The sequence below is a fragment of the Lepus europaeus genome, chromosome 5 (assembly GCF_033115175.1).
Source record: "Lepus europaeus isolate LE1 chromosome 5, mLepTim1.pri, whole genome shotgun sequence".
In the NCBI taxonomy this organism is placed as follows: domain Eukaryota; kingdom Metazoa; phylum Chordata; class Mammalia; order Lagomorpha; family Leporidae; genus Lepus; species Lepus europaeus.
In genome coordinates, this window is record NC_084831.1 from 74,864,317 (window position 1) to 74,872,441 (window position 8,125).

Consider the following 8,125-nt stretch of genomic DNA (forward strand, 5'->3'; position numbering starts at 1 on the left):
GGTTTGACAAAGGGATATGAACTTGCTGTGTTTTTCTCTACATTATACCTGAAGAGAATTAAAACAACATAAAGGAGCAGAAAAGAACCAATGTTTAGTAATACTAATTATCAGGATGAGGGAAAAGCGCATGTTCATGCATCCTGACATTTTCCTTTATAGTAGAACTATTGACACAAAGAATGATTTTCTATTAATTGCTAAAAATGAAAGTAAATGTTAATTAAAACTTTTTAAAGAACATATTAGGTTCAAGAACAAATACCCTTTCAAGATAAAATTTTGTTCCAATTCTTATCATGTGATGTAAATGAAACTTTGCAGTTCATCAACAGGAAGCAACAAGAAAATGAATAGTTTCTTATTATGGAAAAATAGGAGTTTGTCTATTAATTTTGTTTCTCAGCTCCTACATCTGATTTTAAGTTCAAAATTCCAGACAGGAAATTTATTAGTATTTCAATGGACATATTGGTCATTAATGTCGACTTCAGGAAAGTGGACTGCCCCTAATTCTCCCTTAAAGTTTATGTTTAGTGTATCATATGTATCAATGAAAAATTCAACTGAGTTAAAGGGCAGAGTGAATAAACAAATTAACAATTTTCTCTTAACCCTATAACATTTGTTTTATGGAAAATAAAGTTTTATTCTGTATTCGAAAGTACTTATTCTAATACTTGTTTAACTCTAAGGTAACTCTGTCTAAAGGCATGTAATATATGTTCAAGAATTCTTAGAACACTGATTTGTGTTTTCTGCAATAGATTTACTTCATTTTTGTTTTGCTGCTGATGCATTACAGTTGGCAGTTAGGATCCCTGTGGATGGGAGTATAGTAAATAATAATATTTTCTTTGTTTTCTAGGGTGTTTATGGCACAATGATAAATTTCATCTTTCCCTGAATGGTAAGTAAAGAATCTTTCTATATTTGATAGTACCAAGCACAAACAAGAAAAACTGAATTGTTATAGTGAAAGTGGAATATCATTTACTAAAAGTATTGAATGATCTGGTAATTATAAGGTAGCTTATACTTTTACAAATAAATGGATGATGCGTTACAAATTCTATGAGCCTCCTAAAGTTCACACCAAGTATGCTACAGGCTCTTCAAAGGGAATATAAGGTTTTGCTTTCTATGTTGGATTGCAATTGAACATAGCATATTCGACATTTTGTTTGCTGGGGTAATTCACTTTAAAATATACACAGATAAAGAAACAAATGTAGTTTATATTCTATGAGCAGACTGAGAAAGCATTTCTGCAATGCATATTGAGAGTGGGTGAGTAAGAGTTCTTTGGAATTTTTACTGTTACATAAAAACTGATTGTAACTTATGTTTGACCAGGGCTTTGCAGCATCTGTGATTTTAAAAATGTTTATTTTCTCAAAGCATACATCATAACTTCTCCTAGGCAAGCTAGCTACTGTATGATTTTGTTTAAATACATAGTTTTGTTGTCATGACATAAAAAGTAATATGTAGTTTTAGTCTTTTCATAACCTCTTTACAGGCCAAATAATAATAAAAATTAATCTTACTGAATAGGAAAGGTCAGTGTAAAATGATATTTCCCAGCAAGTTATTACTGTGTTTTATGAAGTTCCCCCCCCAACACTTCCCTCCCCCACACTCCACCAGTGGTTCCCAGTAGTTCTTGGGTATTCCCTATAAAATGAAAGAATTTCTCACGGCTGAAAAAAAAAAATCACTTTGAAATAAACCAATCATCAGAAAGCGTCATGTAGGTGAAAAAATAGATCACAAAACTACATTGTGTGTTCTATATCGGTGTGCTTGTGTGTGGCAGACAGAGAAAACTGATATTATATGGTGAACTGAGAAAAAAAAAGGCTCATAAAAGGTACACAGAAGAATGGGAATGAGAGTAGCTTACTATTCTTATTCCTTCATATTCTGAATTTTCTACAGTAAATAAATATTTTTATATTCATTATATTCAAACAAAAGCATTATCTGAAAAGCCATTCAAAAGAGTACATTTATTAGAAAATAAATGTGAAATGTGTATATAAAACTGGAAAATATCTCTTTATGTCAACTACATAACCAAAATGACCTCACACAAGTAAGAAAACATTGCCTACCTAATCTCAGAGGGAAGCAGAAATATAAGTGAATAAATAAAGGGTGTAAAGTGAGGATAAAGCTATTGCTTTTATTAATTCTTCTCTGATAATCAGTGCTCCTGAAATTGAAGCATATGTGTGGAAAATTAAATAATTTTAAAACAAAAAAATTAAAAATCTATAGTTTCACAATGAATTTCAGTATGTAGGAATTTGGCATTTAATTAAATTTTTTACAAGAAAAAAAGGCCTAGCTAGGAAAAGTTCTATCAAGGTGAGACTTTTAAAATAATGTTTTAACAGCACTCTGGCCTCAGAATCAGCCCTTAAGGCATTCGGATCTGGCTAAAAAGCCCATGAGAGCATTTCAGGCATGGAAAGCCAAGACATTCTGGCAAAAAAAAAAAAAAAAATTTTGCCTAAATGAAAGATCTCTGTGAGTGAGATCCCAGTGGAAAGAACGGGCCATCAAAGAAGGAGGTACCTTTCTCTGAAGGGAGGAGAGAACTTCCACTTTGCCTATGGCCTTGTCTAAATATGATCAGAGCTGACGAACTCAAGAGGCTTCCATAGCCTTGGAAGCTCATGACAAGAGCCTCGGGTGATTACTGACGTCATAAACAAGAGTGTCAATTGTTAAATCAACAACAGGAGTCACTGTGCACTTACTCCTCATGTAGGATCTCTGTCCTTAATGTGTTGTACTATGTGAATTAATGGTATAACTAGTAATCAAATAGTACTTTATACTTTGTGTTTCTATGTGGGTGCAAACTATTGAAATCTTTACTTAGTATATACTAAATTGATCTTCTGTATGTAAAGATAATTGAAAATGAATCTTGATGAAGAATGGGATGGAAGAGGGAGTGGGAGATGGGATGGTTGTGGGTGGGAGGATGGTTATGGGGAAAAACTGCTATAATCTAAAAGTTGTACTTTGGAAATTTATATTTATTAAATAAAAGTTGAATAAATAAAATAAAATAAAATAATGTTTTAAGTCAATAGATCAAACTATTCAATAATAATAAAATTTCTTTTGAAAATCTACTGTATAATTTATCCATTTGCAACATATATCATCTTTGCAATTTTAATGTGAAGAATTATTTTAAAATCCAAGGCTAAAAAGAAATAAAGTATAACAGAAAGCCAGATAAATATAAAGAAATCTTAGAATAAGAATTGCTTTAATCACTGTGCACTTACTCACCATGTAGGATTTCTGTCAATGTGTTGTACTATGTGATTTAACGGTAAAACTAGTACTCAAACTGTACTTTATACTTTGTGTATCCGTGTGGGTACAAACTGTTAAAATCTTTACTTAGTATATACTAAGTTGATCTTCTGTGTATAAAGATAAGTGAAAATGAATCTTAACGAAGAATGGGATGGGAGAGGGAGTGGGAGATGGGATGGTTGCAGGTGGGAGGGAAGTTATGGAGGGAAAAGCCGCTATAATCCAAAAGTTGTACTTTCAAAATTTATATTTATTAAATAAAAGTTGAAAAAAGAATTGCTTCAAACTAAAACAATATATTTAATGTCATTTATTAAAAGTAATCACAATAAATAAATAACTGTTAGAATATTTTTGAGATTAAAAGATTCTCCTCAAGAGTAACTTATTATAAGGTGAAAACTTAGCATCAATCATATATTATAGTTATACCTCACTGTCATGAAACATTAGCCATCTGGAACTAAGCCAATTAATTTCAGAAGAATTTGGGTTGGGCTGAAAACTTTAGTTTGCATCTAATACAATTCATATTACTGCTTCCCAAGTCCTCACTTCTATTCTTGGTTTACATAAAGTTATAACAGAATCATTTCTCTGTTCAGCCACAGGTAGAAGTAATACTATAAAAAGCTAAAAGGAGAGAGGAATACATGGAGCTAGAAGCTATTCTCAGCTATTTATCAGGAGTAAGAATCAAAGTATGGTTTGGGGTGAGATACATCATACCCTTGAGTGCAAAAATCTGGTCTGGGTGAGCCTTTGGCATAGCTGTTAATACAGATTTAAGATAGCCACACTCATATCGGAGTCTCTGGCTCCTGACCCCAGCTTCCTACCAGTGCAGACCCTGGGATGCAGCAGTGCAGTCGGCATGAAACACCTGGATTGAGTTCCCAGCTCCCACACTTTGGCTTCAGTCTAGTCTTGTCATCCTAGGACAGTGAGAGAATGAAGCAGTAGAAGAGAACTTTCTCTCTCTTGTTCTGTGTGTGTCAGTTTCTCTGCATTTCAAAGGAATAATTTTTAAATTAATAATTTGGGGCTTGCGCCGTGGCTCACTTGGTTAATCCTCCACCTGCGGCGCCGGCATCCCATATGGGCACCGGGTTCTAGTCCCAGTTGATCCTCTTCCAGTCCAGCTCTCTGCTGTGGCCTGGGAGGGCAGTGGAGGATGGCCCAAGTGCTTGGGCCCTGCACCTGCATGGGAGACCAGGAGGAAGCACCTGGCTCCTGGCTTCGGATTGGCGCAGCACCTTCTATAGTGGCCACTTGGGGAGTGAACCAATGGAAGGAGGACTTTTCTCTCTGTCTCTCTCTCCCATTGTCTATAACTCTACCTGTCAAATAAATTTAAAAAATTAATAACAAAATTAAAATAAAATTCATGATCTATTAAATGTTATATTGAAAGATTTTTTTGAAGAAAATCTATATCCCTTGAATTTTACAATAAAATGATAGATCCTTAAACTTACTATACTTAGCTTAAGAAAATATTGTGGTATGTGCTGTCCTTAGAATGAGAAAGCATGGACGTGAGGGCAATCTGGCTGTGACATCTGTCACCCCATTGATTGACAGAGTTGATGCGGCTGATCTGGCTGGCTAGGCGGGTGTCCCCTTCCCCCCTCACCGCTCCATGTGTGTCCCTCCCAAAGCTGCGCACTCGGTCGAAGAGGACAACCTTCCCCGCTAGAGGAGAACCGGTCTTCAGTCAAGGGTATAGAGTAGCTGCGCTCCCCTGCTAGAACCTCCAAACAAGCTCTCAAGAATGAAAAAGCTTTCAGGGGTTAAAGGGGTAAATTTCATTCATTTGTAAACGTCACTTAAATGAAAGCCTTTTCCAAATGTGGTTGACAGTCTGATCCAAATTATATTGTGCAATAAGGGTAATATCCACACCATATTACTATTTTTTAAAGGTACCTAAAAATTTAATCTAATTTTCTGACTTTACTGTGAGTCAGAGACTAGAGAGACAAATTCATACTAATTTGTGTATGGAAATGTATATTTAATAGATTTATATTGCCAAACTGCTATTATAATATACTGGAGAGTCAAATAATTATCTTTTAAAAATATGTTTATTTATTTATTTGAAGGGCTGAGTGACAGAGAGAGACAGTGAAATAGAGATATCTTCCATCCACTGGTTCACTCCTAAATGCTGGTAATAGCCAGGGTCGAGCCAGGCAGAAATCAGGAGCCCAGGACTCCCACATGGGTCCAAATATTTGGACCATCATCTGCTGCCTTCCTAGGTACATTAGCAGGAAGCTGGTTTGGAAGCAGAGCATCCAGTACTTGAACTGGCACTCCATTATGGAATGCCAGTGTCCCAAGTTGTGGCTTAACCCTCTGATTCACAGCATTCCATAATTTCCTGTTTTGCATCCACTTTATAAAATATTTAGGACAGCTAACATATCATGACATTTTAGAAAGAAAATACAAAATTAACCACCAGCCTAAAATCAAGATCTGGGGCAATGCAACAAACTATTGGATAAATAAAACATCACATTCAAATGATTCTTTTCTGATCTAGAAGCATGCAAATTTGAGAAAAGAGTCAAAGTTTTGAATTACCATGTGAACTGAACTGAAATGTAAATATGTATTTTATTGATATGTGTCTGATACAAATGAACTTTAAAAGAGAATACTTCAGCATTTCATTTTTTTCTGAGATAATGGTAAATGCTAACTATTTAGATAAAGTTAATCTTGCAATATAATTAATCTATACTCCAACAAAATAGATCTCCCCTCTCACCTATGATTTTGGCTGTACTTAATGAACAAATGTACTTAATGCAAATTTCAGTGAATAATCACAGCCTCTAACCTTCAGTCAATAACAAAATATACTTTATTTCTGAGGATATCAATAAAAATTTGCTACATTATTTCATTTATGATGAAAGTTCCACATTGTAGTCAATTATAGCCAATAGCCATTTTGTCATTTAACTTTTAAAATTCCACAACTGTTCTCTAGCTTTAAAAAAGTCAATTTTTAGGTCAGATGATAGTAATATAAAAGCATTGTTGATTGGCCAACAGGTTGATTACTTTTAAGATTTTGAAAAAGATAAAAATAGTCCTCTCCTGTTCCTTCAATTAGAATTGCATCCAATTACTCTTGTAGATTATAGATCTCTTATGGGATTTCCAGTTTCATACAACTTTTTGGTTCATTTCACAGGAATAATATTCATCTTAGTTAGCAAAAAACAATTGATGGGATTTTACAAGAGGGAGTTCACTTCGTGTGCTGATTACCACCACTGGATCATCTTGGGTTTTGTTTGTTTTTAAAGCCCTGCTTTTAAAGCTGTGAGTTGAATTTGTTATCTGTTAGTGGCCATTCTCTTTGAAGGTAGGATGTCTTTCTTGATGATTGACTGGCCCATTTTGCTTTACCTTCTTGATTTTCTAAACAACATCCTAAGTTGGTTTGTGAAATTATTTACTACATTTTACATTGGTTCAAATATGCCTTATCACAACATTAAATAAATAAAAAAGGCATTTCTGGTCAAAGCCAGGAGCCACAGAACTGTGTTCTTGGGCCATCATTCGCTGCCCCCAAGGAAGTGCAGAATATTGAGAATATTCAGGACACAGAATATTCTCTGACACGGCATGTGAGCACCCCACATGGTAGCTTAGCCTGCTGTGCCACAGTGTCTACCCCATATGACTATTCTTTTTTTAAGATTTATTTAATTATTTGAAAGGCGGAGTTACACACAGAGAGGAGAGGCAGAGAGAGAAATGTCTTCCATCCACTAGTTCACTCCCCAATTGGCCACAATGGCTGGAGCTGCACCAGTCCGAAGACAGGAGCCAGGAGCTTCCTCCTGGTCTCCCATGTGGGTGCAGTGGCCCGAGGACTTGATCCATCTCCTACTGCTTTCCCAGGCCACAGCAGAGAGCTAGATTGAAAGTGGAGCAGCCGGGACTCGAACCAGCGGCCATATGGGATGCTGGCACTGCAGGCCGCAGCTTTACCTGCCACTCCACAGCACCAGCCCCTATAATGTTTTTTGAAAAGGTTTTATTTCCTACATAAATTTGTTAGAGCTTAAATACGTCTACATATAATATTTCAAAGTTATATATTTTATACTAAAAATTTTAAAATATCTTTATATATGTTTAAGAGAGATAATCTCCCATTCACTGTTTTAGCCCCCAATTGTCTATATTAATCAAAGCCGGGCCAGGCCAAAGCCTGAAGCCTGGAGACTGGAACTCAATCCAGGTCTCATGTGGGTGGCAGGGACCCAAGTACTTGAGCCACCTGCTGCCTCCCAGGATACACATTAGCATCAGGAAGCTAAAATCAGAAGCAGAGCAGGACCCAAACTCACATACTGCATCCCAAGCAGCATTCTAACTGCTCTGCCGATTTCCTGCCCTTGGTTTATTTTTTAAGTGATGCTTTCTAATGTTTGTTCCTGTACTTAGAACTACAATTAATTTTTATATTTTTGTCCAACAAAACTTCTAAGCTTTCCTATTAGTTTAATAATTTATCAGTATTTTCTGTTAGATTTCTTATATAAGCAATCATATCTTCTACAAGTAATGTCAGTTTTATTTCTCCCTTTGTAGTGTTAATTCTTTAGTTTTCTTTCTCACATGTGGCACCACCTAGGCCATTAATCTTATATTGTATAGAAATAGTGATACTGGATAGCTTTGTCTTTGCCTGATTTTTAAAAGAAAATATTTTGGACATTTCACCATTACACTGTAGGCTCTT